The sequence below is a fragment of the Cupressus sempervirens genome, chromosome 8 (genome assembly GCF_028749045.1).
Source record: "Cupressus sempervirens isolate cs-2001-9-10 chromosome 8, ASM2874904v1, whole genome shotgun sequence".
In the NCBI taxonomy this organism is placed as follows: domain Eukaryota; kingdom Viridiplantae; phylum Streptophyta; class Pinopsida; order Cupressales; family Cupressaceae; genus Cupressus; species Cupressus sempervirens.
Window position 1 is genome coordinate 474320207 of NC_143125.1, and position 16514 is coordinate 474336720.

The following is a 16514-nucleotide window of genomic DNA, read 5'->3' on the forward strand; positions in this document are numbered from 1 at the left end:
GTGAGGTGACAATCTCAACAATAGTTGACTCATTATCATGATAGACTGCATTAACTTGTGTGTCCTGAAATGTGTCATAATTCATGATAGCTAATTTATCAAGATTGACTACATTAATTTGTTGTCCTAAATTGTGTCAAATATCTTAATACTAAATGTGTTGAATTGGTATCACTAAGATCATTCCAAACTAAGTTGGAAATATTGATAGCTTCTTATCATTGTTGACTTCATTAGGTTGTTGTCTTGAACTATGCCAGACATAATGATATTATGATAGTTGTTCTTCATGATAGACCACATTATATTATTGTCCCAAAATGTGTTGGTAGGCATGATGATTTATGTATCAATAGTGGGCGATATTGAGTTTAATAGTGACATCTATGATTTGATGGTTGTTCTAGGTTTACAATTGTTATCTAGATAAGACTTAATTTCAATGTTGTCCTGAAGTGCTGAAAATATTATTTAAAAATGTAATATATTCCATTATTAGATACTCAACCCTCTTTTGCTAAGAGGGAGTATTGAGAGTATAACATTATTTGGATTAAAGAATATATTATGATGTTATTAAATCAACATATATATGTACTTGTGAAATATTAATATGAGTCATATATGTGTGTGTGTGTGTGTGTGTGTGTGTGTGTGTGTGTGTGTGTGTGTGTAATTGAACACACACACACATATAGTTATATGTACTCATACTAAACCTGATTATTGATCTATTGTTAGATAGATTTATTTACTCTTAGATAAACTCATTATTGGGTGTCTAATTAAATCAGAATCAAGCCAAATATATTTAGTTTTGGTTAGGCTTATATTAGAAAGTATGAGGAAATTGATTCCCCTTTATTCATTTTAATGCTTATCAATTGTCATTTTATCGGTAGCATTATGTTTGCATTATTTATCTCAAATGTACCTTGAATGGTTTTGAAAACTTCATGAATAGATATTAGATTTGATATAGATGGAAGAATATGATCTTTAACAACATCAATGATTATTTTCTTAGCCTTGTTATCACATCTCTTCCATGTTGTCTTCTTAGATTCAGTTTTAGTCATCTTTGTATCTATTTCTATGAATGATTCTAACTCTAATTCTTAGAGGATGTTAGAAATTCTTTAGAATAACTGAGGGGGGGGAGGGAGGGTGAATCAGTTATTCAAGGTCCAAATGTCTTGATAAAAAAATTTCACTAAGTATAGTATGCCTATTTAAACTAACCATGCATCCAAGCTAAACATTCATTTTAGCAAGTTACTAAAAAATCAACATTCAAGAATAATACATGAAAGATCAACACATAACATAGTGATTTATGTGGAAACCCAATTTGGAAAAACCACTAGTAACATGCTACTCCTTTCTCACTCTTCTGAAGTGATTCCCTATGAAAGGCTTGCCCTATTAAAGGCTACAAAACACACTGTTAAATGTGACCTAGTTAAAGGATTTCAACCACCTTGTTAGAAGTGGGTCTGGTTAAAGGACTTTAGAACATTCACTTGAAATGTCACCCTATTAAAGGATTTACACAATGGTTGTTAAACCAACCTAAGTCCATAGGATTTTACCCTAATTGATACAATTGTTAGAAAGTAACAATAAGGGCTTTTGATTTGATATAACTCACAACATAACTTGCAAATTTTAGATCTCATTTCAGTTCACAAATTTTCCTAGCCCTCAGTCTCTGTAGCTCTGATAGCTTGTCCTCCTTTCAAATTTTTTCTCCTTGAGTCTCTATACTCATTGTGCCAATGCAATCACCTCTATGGCCACCTATCGAAGCAGAGTCTTTGTACTTTGTTCCTCCCTATCGATGTATTCTCCTTGACACCACATGCTCTTTCCAACCAACCACTATTGCTTCTTCACCTATAACTCCTTAAATAGATGTCTAGAACACTTTTCCTGCTCTATTCTTCCCACTCTTATTTTTGGTTCGAATGGATTAGGTAAGATTGAATGAATCTACCCTTAATCTTGTTTCTTCTAGAAACATCATGAAGAATCCACCTATATTCACCTAAAAATAGTTAACCTAAAATTCTGTGCCACCAACTCATCATTCTTATCCTCCATCTAGTTCACAAAATTCAAGGTAACAAACTTGTCGACTCAGATCTGGCAAATCTTTGACTATTTGAATAATGCATCAGCTCGTCACTATTAAATTTTTTATACTTGGCACATACTATTTTACTCAGCACCTACTGTGGATTCATTCGGCATCAACTAAGTTTTATTGATGCTCGAAACCTATTACATTCTATCTAGTTCAGCACTTGAACTTGCTCGGCACCTTCTGTTTCACTCGGTACACACTAGATTTTGCATTTGCTCGGCACTTACTATAATTTTCTCAACATGAACTAACTTGCTTAGAACCCACTAAAGAATTTATTCAAGCTTTGTAGATAGCTTTGTTACAACTTATTCTTCTAGAGTTTCTAAATGTGACCAACCTCTGTACCTTTGAGTGTATTATCAATACATCATTTTACCATTTTCTTAACTTATCCTTTTACTCCATTACAAAACCATAACTCAACCTTTCCCTTAGGTTTTTTTATTACATCTTATTGATTCAATCCTCTTCATCAATCAAGTGATAGTACTTGGATCTTATAAGAAATTGTCATTCTAGCAAATAGCACGTTTAACATCAGTGACAAAACAATGATTGAAAACATTCTTTATCAACAATCTCCCTCTTTGCAAACAATCTCCCTTCTTCAATAATGGTCTTTTCAATCAGATCTTCAATAGAGGATTGCCATGATTTAAATTTTCCAAGAGCTAAAGTTTGAAGCACCTTTAAGTTTATCTTCAACTCAAATACCACTGACTATGATTTCTCTTATTTAATTTCCTTTGAATCTGAATTTAGAATCCAGTATATTTATATTGACTTGATTGTAAGAATGTAATCCCAAATAAAAGTTGAATGATCTGAGTGTAATAATATGCCTTTAGTTGATACGTTCCAAGAAGATCACTGATTACCATATATACAAATGTGAAGGAGTTCCATGAAGGAACATGTGATATCCCCATTTTAAGATAGAATTTTAATAATAATTAGATAATAAAATGTTATTAAATAAATAATGGTAATAAAGTTATATTTATAAAACTAGGAAATAATTATTATTTAATCTATATTATTAATGAAATAATATTTAGTATGATATTTTAAATAAATAAATAATAATAATTTTTCAAAAAGTAAATAAAGAAATAAAATTAAATACAAGAGACAATATTGTAGAAAGTACATGTTAACTTTCTAAATAGAATTTCATAATAAATAATAATAAACACAAATAAGTAAGTAAATAAATAATATAACATAGAATAATATAAATTAACTAAATCTAATGAAAAGTCAAGAGAGGTTTAACAAATAGACATGACTCCTTAAAATTAAGATATAAAAGGGAGGAGATGTTATTATAGAGAGGAATAGATAAGAAGAAAATGAAATATATAAGTAGATGATTTGAAGAGATTGAGAGGAAGAAAAGGAAATACATTAAGTTTATTCTTTATAGGGGAAAATATAAAAAAATAAAGATCTTTGGACTGTAAAAGTTTAATGTCCCTGCATGGGACATTACAGTGGTATCAAAGCATGATCTTGTCGTCTTGTAGGGTTAAAGGGGATTTACAAAAATAATTTGTATGAAAGACTAATGTAGAAATTTAATGACTATTAAAAATTATCCAAACATATCCATGATAGCAACCTAAGAATTTGGACTAAAAGAAATATAAATTTCAACTCAACAGAAGAAGTTATATAATTGCTTGAGGACAAGCAATTTGAGGAAGGGCAGACTGTGATATCCTCATTTTAAGATAGAATTTTAATAATAATTAGATAATAAAATGTTATTAAATAAATAATGATAATAAAGTTATATTTATAAAACTAGGAATTAAAATTATTTAATCTATATTATTAATGAAATAATATTTAGTATGATATTTTAAATAAATAAATAATAATAATTTTTCAAAAAGTAAATAAAGAAATAAAATTAAATACAAGAGACAATATTGTAGAAAGTATGTTAACTTTCTAAATAGAATTTCATAATAAATAATAATAAACACAAACAAGTAAATAAATAATATAACATAGAATAATATAAATTAACTAAATCTAATGAAAAGTCAAGAGAGGTTTAACAAATAGACATGACTCCTTAAAATTAAGATATAAAAAGGAGGAGAGTTTATTTTAGAGAGGAATGGATGAGAAGAAAATAAAATATATAAGTAGATGATTTGAAAAGATTGAGAGGAAGGAAAGCATATACATTAAGTTTATTCCTTATAGGGGAAAATATGAAAAAAATAAAGATCTTTGGACTATAAAAGTTTAATGTCCCTGCATGGGACATTACAAAACATGAATCCTTTGTGTCTTAAGTCATGAGGAGTCATGGCCCTTCGTGAGTGACTCCTCTCATGAATTGACACTAATACAAGCCTGACCAAAACTGAATATAGTCGAATCAATTCTAATTTAATTAGACACCCAATAATGTGTTGATTTGGGAGTAATAAATCTATCTAACAACATATCAATAATCAGTTTTAGTATGAGTGTGTATATATATATATATATATATATATGATTTAATAACATCATAATTCTTCAATCCGAATGATGTTATACTCTCAACAAAAACAAAGAGAGGAATGTGCAACAAAAAATATCCGCAAAAACATTTACTCCCCAAATTTCTTCACAAGAAACTTTTTGTGTTTCATCATCAGGCTTTTCAAGAAAATTTAAGAAATTAAGAGAATGAATGAATAGTTGAGTTTTAAAAAATGAGCTTTTATAATTTTAAAAGACTAGCTATATCAAGAATATAATATAAGTAAAACCATTAAGTTAAAGTTTTAATATATAACCTTTACAATTAAAATAAAAAATTTGAAATATGTTAAGATAGTGGTGTGACAAAAAAGCTGACCAAGGCAATGCAACATCAGGCATGTGATAAGTAGGAGGTAGGAAGATATTTTTAGTCTAAAAACTATGTACTTAACATGGAAAATTATTTTGATATTCTAGCTAAAGATAATTATTTCATTTTGACTTGTAGTAACAATACCACTTAGATTCCAAAATGTATCATAATTGTATCAACCAAAATATATGCTAACAAAGGCTAGGTTTTGGGCCACCATAAACAAAACAACAATGAAAAAATCCTTGGATAGATAATAACATAGTAGTGGATTCACAAAAATGCAACATCAATAGTCAATCAAGCTCATATTTCCATAAAACCAAATATTTTCAAAGGTAATATCATAGATAAAAGAATAGGGGATTCAAATAAAACCCTAGCTAATGTATGAAATCATCCAAAATTCAAGAAGAATCAAGTCAATCTTAGGAAAAGGAAGACAGTTGATCATACAGTTTTTAAGGACACAAAATTGGAAGATGAAATAGAGATTTTTATTATCATTAATATAGCTACCAAAAGATTATGGGAGGGATGTCACAAATTAGTTTCTTGTTATATTTTGGCAAGGTAGTATAATTTTTTACTTTGATTTTGCTCAATGACTTTCATCAAACTTCAGAGGAAAGGTATGTACCACTAGACTCAAGCAAGGATATATTTTTATTGAATGTTTAAATCAAAATATCATAGAAAAACTTATATTTAGACCTTCTATAGACTAAAAGGTTAAATTATAATTCATTTCTTTGAGTGTAGCACCAATATGGAATTATCCAAATTACCTATTCCTTCCATCTTTTGATGGATTGAATTCTCCAATTTTCCTATGGAGTTAATGAACATTACCGTACTAGAGAAAAAATTGGAATTTAATGGGGTATTTTAAAGGATTACCTTAGAATTTTTTAGTTCTAATTCGATCAAGATTTTGGTTGATTTCCCTATGAAGAAAACCCTTAAACCTATTAAGTCCATCACTAATTATAAATTTTATAATTTATCATCATATTTCTTTAGCGATATGATTAATTCTAAGATTGCATTCACTAATTTTTAGTTGATGAATAAATTTTATTCACTCATTCATAGAAAGATAGGAAAAGAGAAAAAAAAATCAATTTTTAGAGCTCGATGGTTTTAGTATTTTCAAAGATTCACAACCAATAGTTTATGAAGAGATTATCTCTCCATCTATCTATGTAGATACAGTTCATCATCCCTATCTATTTAGTGAGAAAAGTCATTTTACCCATGTTGGAAATCTAATGGGAAAGTGAGATGTTGAGAAGGGGGGTGAATTAGGATTTCTAAAACTTTTACCACTTCAAACACAAACCATCTTAATACTTAACTCGTCACACACCTCATTAACCTTCATTATGCATCAACATGTAATAACATGTAATATCATATCTAATATCTAATAACATGAATAAAATGCATAAATAAGTAATCAACACATAACATAAGATTTGGTAATGTAGAAACCCTCCAAAGTGAAGGTAAACCTATGGTGGGGATAACACCCACAAAATCTTCAGTATTGCAGCAATAAAGTTCATGTTAGGGCTATAATTTGATCACTTATAATGATCTACCCTATGAGTGGTATGCTTTATTAAAATATTATAAGACTATGTTGCCAAGTTTTAGTCCTACCCTTGAAAAACTTAAATTCATTGGTATTTAAGTGAGTTTGTGTTTAAGTGTGATGTTTAAGTATCCTTTAGGTTACTTCTCATCTTTCTCGAGTACCTCACTTTCTTGGTTTTTTGGGTCTCCCTTGCAATACCTTTACCTAATCATTTTGTGCAAGTTTTTTGTTTTTCTGATGCATGAGGGGTATAGGTTATCTAGGTATGGTTTGGATGTTTTTTTGCATCTTCCTAATTAGAAGTAAGTTATCTTTGTTTCACCATTTTCTATCTTTCTTTAGCATCCTTTTTCTTACATGTTCCAAGAAATCGAATTGTTTTTCCTAATTGGTGAACTTAATCAAGTATGTATCCGAAGGATGAAGACATAATAGTGATAGAAGCTATGTATATGATTATGTCATGATGGAAAGACCCACGAAGACATGGATAGAATTTAGGAAGAAGGCCATTCATATTGTAGAAGTAAATTTGACCTTCAAAAGGAAAAGTTGATCTATGAGTTTTTCGTTGCACACTAATGGAAGCAAAGATATTCTGTTCTTCTTTTGAAGCTACAATAATTTATGTGAAATCTAAGACTTTACATACAGCTAGTAAAAGTACGATGTTGAATGAATTTTTTTTAGCTCTTAATCATTGAGGAATGCTTGAGATCTAGCTTTGAAGCCATTAAATTAAGGTTAAAGGATAAAGTGTTGTTAGTTTACTTCATTCTAGAAAATGTTGCTCAGAGATGGGTTTTCCATCCCCAACGAATGAAAAAGACCACTTCTCCAAAAGCTTTGAAAATATAAAGAAGAGCCACCTTAAAGTACAAATATTCTTGGGAGATGCTCAAAAGATACATCTAGAAAATTCAGTGGTGAGAATGTGATCCTAATATAAAGGAAAAAAAGTGTTAAATGCAAGGTGAAAAGTGAAAGAATGAAATGCACAAGCTAACAAAGGATCACTCCCCATGCTACAATTTTGAATACAAGGAAAGTGGGTTTATGGAAAATCTAAGTTTCTCTCTCTCCCCAGCATATATTAATATTATCAAGGATTTCTGCATTCTAGATTTTGAAGTGAAATAAGGCACTCCCTTCATAACTTAAACACTTATTTTGTTAAGTGATTTTTAATTATACCACTTTACTCTAAGTAAGGTAATAGACCCTCTGCAAATACAATTTTTTATGTGCAAGTGAATGGAAAGTTTAAATAGTCATTGTACATGGAATTAAATGCAAATCCTACCATTATAATTATTTGCCAAACTCAATTATGTTCGTGTAGACCAACATTCTAATTTCTATACCTATTTCATTAGAATTGCCTAAGATTGATTTCTTCAATCATATTAAATAGCTATTTATCGAGAACTTTATCTTGTGTAATCATAATGAATGTCAATTAGAGGTGTGGGTTATGATAAGTTAATAGGCCTAGAGAGTGAGTTGAACGAGTTAACATATACATCATTTAAATTTTACAATTTGGGTGATCTCCATAGGAGACTAAATTCTTAGCCAATTCACCCAATTACTCAAAAGCTTAAAGAGAGTGGTCTGGTTGAGGTAGTTGATTTTCTAATGGTAGTACATGAACTAGAGCTTATGAGGGAATGTATTGAGAGATATGACCCAAAAGCAACGCAAATTATATTTCCTGATCAATCCATCCTCATCTCGATCAACAAGGCACTGATGCAATCCATGTTTGGAAATCTCGTAAAAGAGGATTACTATGATATTTACTTTGGCTCTTTTTCATCTATGTTCAATGCGAAGAAGACCCTCAAACAAGAAGACATTTATAGGACATATTCCAAATCGCTCACTCAAAGAAGAGAAAAATGCCCAAGGCCCTATTCAGCATGAATTTGAAAAGAGAGTTAGTAGATATTCTTGCTCTATTGTTCAAACTAAAAGGAAAAGAGGAGATCTTGGAGTTCATGAGCACCATTTCTTCCTAGTGCAAGCTATATGTATTGAGGATATGTAGATTGACTAGGTGCAAATTATCTATGATGAACTTGCCTCATGGATGAATTTGGCCAGAGGATTTAAACAATTCTACATGTCCTCTTATCTAATTTATGCCTTGGATACTCACCACTAGTGGTCCAGCCTTCCTAGCATCTAGAACTATGATGAGTGCACTAAGGTATATGAGTTCTACCCACATCTATAGCTGCAAAGAAGTTTTGAGGAGTATGTGGCCATAAATGATGCCTTCACATTGAGACTATGTTAGGAATTGCAAGGTTGCACTCAAAGGAGATTCTCACCAAAATAAATCATGTATATTAGCCAATTCAAATGCTCATTCATCTAGTTTCCAAGCTTCTCTTACTTTTGGATAGGTGCTTATGATGGTTTTCCCAAGAGACTTCCATAGTATCTCTAGAAGACAAGGTGGTTCTAGTCAAATTATGTCAATGAATTCTTGAAGTGGACACCTTCTATTCTAATGTAAAGAAAATAGTTGGGATTCCCTTCCCCATAGTGGTTGGACCCTATTCCTATGCTTCTAGATCTGATGCTCAGAATCTAGTGAAGATTTTTGAAAACAAGATCAAATTGGTGGACAATGAGGTACTCAGGCATTAATATGATCTAGTCAACTTTGTAAGGGATCACTTGAAATTGGAATACACCTACAAGCATGTTTTTTATATTGAGGATTTTTAGGCTGAGTGCCTCAAGGAATACCAGACACAAGAGAAATTTTGGTCACCACAAACAATTGATGAGATTAAGTTATACAATGATTATGTTGATGTTTTTGACCTTGTAGATGATGGAGCCTACATGTACCTCACATCCTATTAAAATATTAAAGGCACTCCAATTTTGTCTACACCCTTAGAAGTCATGTCATAGACACCATTGAGGTCCTCATGCATGGAGTAATAAAAAGAGCAGATAAGTGGGTAGAGTGGACCCGAGTGAGGAAGAAGAGGACTATGAGTACTAGTTCTATGGGTGGAGTATCTTCTAGAGTTACCAAGTCAACTATCATAGCCACCACCACAGCTACTACTTCAACATCTATAGGCCCGTTATATTCTATTGGTCAAGGTGGAGACTAGCATTGAAAGAAGAATGTGTAAATCACTCCTACTTATAGAGGTGGCTCTCTTCCAAACATCAGGAAAGTTGGGGAGAAGGAAGGAGACATGGACAAGGAGAAAGAACAAGAGAAATCAATGGCCAAGCCTACTTCCCCTTTCCAAATCATCAATTTGGATGGTGACACCAACCCCATGGATGGCTAAGAACAAGACATATCTTAGCAAGGTGATATCTTGGCCCTGTCAATGATTAAGATTGATGCCTTCACTATTGCCTACTAGAGCAAGCAAACTCCCCTGATACCAAGGAAGGTATTTGATCCTACTACCATGTAGTCAACTATCAATGTGCTCTCTACTAAGTTATGGCTCAAAGAGACCATTGATAGGAAGAAGAGTAGATATGAATAAGTGGCATTATCAAATAACTTGATCACACAAGCCACCTCTTCTCAGCCATCCAAGAAAACTAAGAAGCAGAAAACAATTGTTGCATTGGCTACTAATTCAAGTACTAGCCACATGTTGTTACAGATTGTCAAGCCATAAAAGGAAGGAAAATTCTATGAGCTTTCTAAAGATGACTTCCAAATGAGAACATTGGATGTTGGTATCCATATTCATGACTCCATGGTGAACATATGGTAGTCCACCAACGAGAATATTTAAGATAAGTTGGAAGAGCTTAGAGTAGAAAAGGAGGTCTTGAAGGCCTTGAATAGAGAATTGATGGAGTACATTAGGTCTACACTCAGGAACACTTCACCAAGCCCATTTGACCCAAATGTAGAGGAGAACAAAAATCTACTCCTAAAGCTACAACAAGAGAGGTAATTTGGGCAAGTTGGCCAAACATGGGTAGACCAGATGAAGGCTCAAGTTCCCCCATTAATTGATAATTTGGGAGGTCTAGTGTTAGATTCTTACAAGCTAAGGGAGGTAACTTCCAATTGTTAGATGACCATACAAAAGGTAGTAAATGGACTAACAAAGTAGTTGGCCCTACTGTAACAAGTTGTTGACATGAAGACCAATGTTTCCATTACCCATGAGATCCTCAAGATGGGAAAGGAGTCATTGTTTCAATGGAAACAATCCTTGGAGTTTATTTTAGAGAGCTCAATGAGGTCTACAAATGAGCTCAAGGATGTACATGACCTAGTGCAGAGGGTCATCGAGAAATTATTTCAATATCTAAAGATACTACATTCAAAGTCATTTGTGTCTACTAATGGTAATCTTGTGGATATTATGTAATGTCCCCACTGACTAGGACAATAATACCTACAAAACCAAAGTTAGAATTTATACAATAATAAAATATATTTCACTATTCTACCCTTTATCCTAACCCAACCTTAAAGATGTCTCCACACTAGGATCAATAACCCTCTTGAGGATCCTTACATCCCTAGTTACTTCTCTGTCTTCTATGAAGTGCTCCCTTTAAGGTCCTTCCTAGAAGAGATGTACTCTATCCAGGGCCCTTGACACATATGCATATGTTGACATCTATAGAATATTTTTGCCTTATAACCATATTAAGATCACTCTCTTCCCAATAGGACTCTCTTGATCTTAAGCCTATTAAGATCACTCTCTTCCCAAAGGGACTCTCTTGATCTTATCATATTAAAGCATGTGTATAATTATCTTATAACTCCATGAGTAGATATACATATATATTTTTTATATATGTATAAGTATAAATTATCCATAAAATTACATTCATAACTACAAAAGAGATATATTCATAATTACAATAAACCATTAGAACCTTACCTTCCTTACCTTTACTTGATCTCCTAGCCAACCACACATAATTAGAAATTCTTACTCTTAGTGTGCTCCCTTCTTATCAAGTGCCTTCTTTCAAAACTTTGTTTGTTCTAAAATACTTGTTTTGATCCAAAATGGATCCCTTTCTAATATTATATTCTCTTTTTTAATTACCCAAGTTCTTGGTTTTGATTTCTATATTAATAAGTGGTAGATAAATAAGGAATGCAAGTGTATTTTATATTCCCTTATAAGCTCTCCATAGTTCATTCGTTTATACTTTTTTTGGATGTATGGACCTTGATGCTTTTAATATGGGCTAGGGTACACCCTTTTTACTTAGGTTGTTACCTTCCTTAATACTTTCTTCTTAATATATGGGGTCTTCTTTATATTTTCTCTAATTAGTATTTTATTCAAATTGTCTATAGAATGAATTGTAATCTGATAGTTGGATACTTTTACTCCATGGTTCAGTTGGGTCTGATTTCTTATGATGCACAATCAATACAATATCAAATGATATGGATCCTCAGTAGTCCATGGTCTATTAAGCTCCTTCGGTGTTCGGTCTACTTCCTCTTGGTGATGGTGATGTGGATTATCTATTGGTAATTGATGGTGACATGGATTTCTTGTTGGTAATAGTTCATCCTGTACTTTTCTCCTTCATACGTACACTTGTCACAAGTCTTTCACACTTTGCAATTCCACATGGATTGTAAAAGTCAATCAGTCCTCCATGTTCTTCAATGTGTCCTACGATTATCCCTATGGCTTGGTGCTGACAATATATTCGATGCCATTTATTTCTCCTGAGGACCTAGATGGGTTTATGTATGTTCTCTACCTCTGTCATATGTAATTTTTCCTCAATCCTCCATGATAGGTGATAACTAGTCTGCTTGTCCTTCCATACGCCTTTGATACTTGTGTTCACCTTTGCATATATACAGGTTGATGGGACCCCTTATCTATTATTGTTGATTAGTATATACAAGATTTTTCATGGATGAGTCAAACCTTTTATTACGGGTCACGACTCATTAATAATTATTTTTGTGATTCTTTAAGATATTGTTTATTAATATTCTTAGATAGGAATAGAGTATATCATTATTATTAAGTTTTATAATGATAATAATCAATATTACTATTAAATATATTATATTATCTTTATAATTTATTGATGAACATATAATTGTCTTAGACAAATATTTCTAATATCTCATAGACGTTGATTTAGTTATCCCTCATAAATATTTATTATGATGATTAACTAGCTATTAGATATCATTATTAGAGGGATATTGCATATTGAGATGATGAAGTCAAAGTTCTTGGCATTTTTTGATGAATTCATTGATCCACTCAACTCCCAAATGTCAAAGATTCAAGAACTCTCAACTACAAACTCAATCATAAGGAGGAAATTGGAGAAGTTGCAATCAAGGGTCGCCATAATTGATGAATTTATTGAAATGAATAACTATTGGATGATTTGAGCTGACAACATCCTCATTCTAGATGTTGAGGAACTGGACAAAGTAACTCATGTTGTGAAATCTTACAGAGCCAAAGTAGTTACTTCTAAGAAGGCGTGATGTTCCAATGTTCTTTGAGACATCTATCATTCTCTCTCTTCTTTCTTTTTGTAGGCATTCATGGCATTTTTTTAGTCTCTATAATGGACAATGATTCAAGCTTGTCCTATTTTTAGCTTATTTTTTTTAGAGATGCCCTATAATGCAATCATCTAGTGTAACCAGCCAATTTTAGAAGGCCCATATATGTAACTTTTTGAGAATTTAATAAGATCGACAAAAAATACTTTTGGATGAACCCCTATAGCTAGGACTACTATGTGTGACTATGAGTCCAATTTCAATTTTTTTGTTCATTTAGTTTCAGTATAGTTTGTGGAACGAATGCACTATTGTTGAAAATTTAATTAATACAAATGAACTTTGTTTTATTTCTTTCATTCAATAGATTTTATGCATTACTTTCTTTAGCACAAGCATCTTTTTTGTTCTTTCTGTTGTATGTCATAGTTCATGTTTTTAGTGTAGTTTGTTGCATAAGGAAGCCAAAAATTGGTTGATGGAGTGGTTGAGAGATAGACAATTCAGGTATTGTTAAAAAATTAGTTAACTTTGTAATCTATGAATTACCCATTTTTCCATCTTTTATTTTTCTCCTATTGTCATAGTTGGTTATGCATGTTCCCTTTTCTTGAATTAGGTTGGAATAGATTACATGTTGTGAGTTAGTTCCCATTTTCACTTGACTAGGTTGTTTAAAGTGTTGAGCAATCCAGTATTTGCCTATTCTTCTCTCTAGTTAAGAGCATAGTGTTAGAAATAAGGAATACTAAGAAGGGGGGTGGGGGGGTGGTGAATTAGTATTCTACAAACTTTTGTCACCAACTAGATATTATTAATTACTTTAAACCATGCATAATAAATTAAACAAGTAATGTTGAACAGTAATAGTAATCATGCATAAAGAGAACTCATAACACCGTATTTTGTTAATTAGGGAAACCCTGGCCAAGGGAAAACACTGGTGGGGATGATACCCACTAGGTAATATACTATATATATGTTCATTGTTAGAGGATGGACCCTGTTAGGAGTCAATGAGCAAATTTAGTATAGAGAGTCCCTGTTAGGAGACTTTGAATCCTTGTTAGGAGATTCTAACCTTGTCAAGAGTTGTAGTACAGTAGATGCAAGAAGAGCTCACTGCCCAAATATGCACTTCTAATTACAAGAAGAACTCACTGCCGAAACAAGTAATTAGTCTTCAAGTATATAGGTTTTGTAGCTTCTTTCTTGACTGATCTCTATCCTCAGCTTGATCTCAGATCATGAAATTAGGTTCTCAAAACTTTGCATATATCGCTTCACAAAAAGTTCACATATCACTTATTATAGTACAATTGCACACTTCTTTTTGCAAGATGTCCTTTGCATTAATACCATGCATTTTCAAAAATTGTTGCTAGGATGGTTGAGACCATAATATACTTTTTGAACTTAGAGTAAACATCTAGGATGTCGGCCCTAATTGGTCAAGTAATTATTTTGTAAACAAAATAATTCCTTTCCCTTAATTTTGATGTTGTGTTTCACTGGTAAATCATTAATGTCTCTTTTTTGTACTATCCATATTGATGTCCAGGGTTATAGACATCATTATCAACATGTATATTATCTCCATCTAACTTTTCTAGTCATAATATGACGTTAGAAACATATTACATATAAAACAATGTACTATTGTAAATCAATTTCATACTTAGACAATTTTTAGAGTACCAAAAGCTAAGTATCTTTATTACCAAGGTTTTCTGCAAGTAATTACATCATGTGTTTCCATTAATAACAACAATTACATCACTACATAAAGCCAATTTCCAATAATCTCCCTCTTTGACATTGATGGCAACAAAGTAAGGAAATTTGGCTAAGTGACAAAACCTTAACAAAAACTTATAGTGTTTATTATCTAATGCATTACATTTACTTCATATTACAAGTGCTTAATTGCTCAATTTCTCTCCCTTTGGATATGATTTCTACATCCATAACTTACTATACAATTTTCTTCTTCAACTTTTCCCCCTTTGACATCAATGGCAAAGGTCAAAAGATCCAAAACTGTCAAAAATTTGTTTGTCAGGCTGCTAATATTTTCATGCAATCATCAAAAATTTCCTTCAAATTATTCATACCTTTCTCCCATGTTTCCTTTTCTAATTTGGTAATAGTGAGTATTGCACATAAGGCATATGATGCAATCTCAATTGCATTAAGGTTAGAGTAGATGAAGTTTGCATAGGTGTCTTTTTCTTTGACACATTCTTCCAATTGTCATTCAATAGCTAATATCTTTAGAGCAGTAGACTCTTTAAATTCTTATATTTTTCTCAAAATTAGGTCTTTTTCAAGTTCCAGTTTCCTGATGTCTGAGTGAACACTAGAAACTTGTCCTTCTAACTCATCAATTATGCAAGAGGGTTGATGTATCTAACTAGTTAGAGCTTCCAGCTCACTTAGCTTCAGTTGAATATTTTTATCCACATCTTTGGTCAACATATGAGATAAAGTACATTTGGTGTAGAGTACCTTGCCAACTTGTTGACATCTTCAAAGTTTCTTGATACAAGTATCAAGACTTAGCAAATCATTCTTAATATTCTGACAAATGGTGTTAAAAAGGCTAGCATCATGTGAAATTTGAGCCTTAGTCTCTGAAACATTCAATAAATTTGTAAATTCATCGTCAAATGATTTCACAAATACTTGTACTCTTTGTTTGAGATCTGCTTCAGTGTGTTTGGTTGTGAGGGTGTTATGCAATCTATTAGCCATCTTCATTAGTGCTCTCTGTAGACTTTTCACCTTTTTTTTATGTTCAAATTTTGTCAAGGATGAGATCAAGTTAGACTGATCATCAACATCACCTGTAAGGTTTGCAAGAGATATAGGAGAGGATGAGATAGATTCTTTCATCTCATCTTCCTTTAGTTTCTTCTCTACTACCTTCCTTGACTTTCTCTCTTCTTCTTCCTTCTCTTCTCTTTCTTTCTTTTCTTTTTCTTCCTTTTCTTTTTCTTCCTTTTTCTTGTTTTCTTCTTCTTTCTGCTTCTTTTCTTCTTCAAGCAATTTCAGCTTGGCTTCTTCAATCTTTTTCTTTTCTTCATCTATCTTTCTTTTCTCTTCTTCTATTTATCTTAACTAATCCTGAATATCTTTGGAATGGGGCTCAGGCTAATTGAATGGGTATTCATCAATGTTAATAGTAACATTTGTCTAATCAATCTACATAGTATCACCACTTACTAATACTTCTGAGGTTTTCTCTGTAGTAGTAGGTTCTACCTTTAACTCACTCATCATTTGATTGATGGCTATTGCAGTTTCACTTCTTATAACATTATTTTCTCCTCCCATGAATAGAAATGGCCTTGTCTTACTTCGCAAGTAAGGTAAGCTA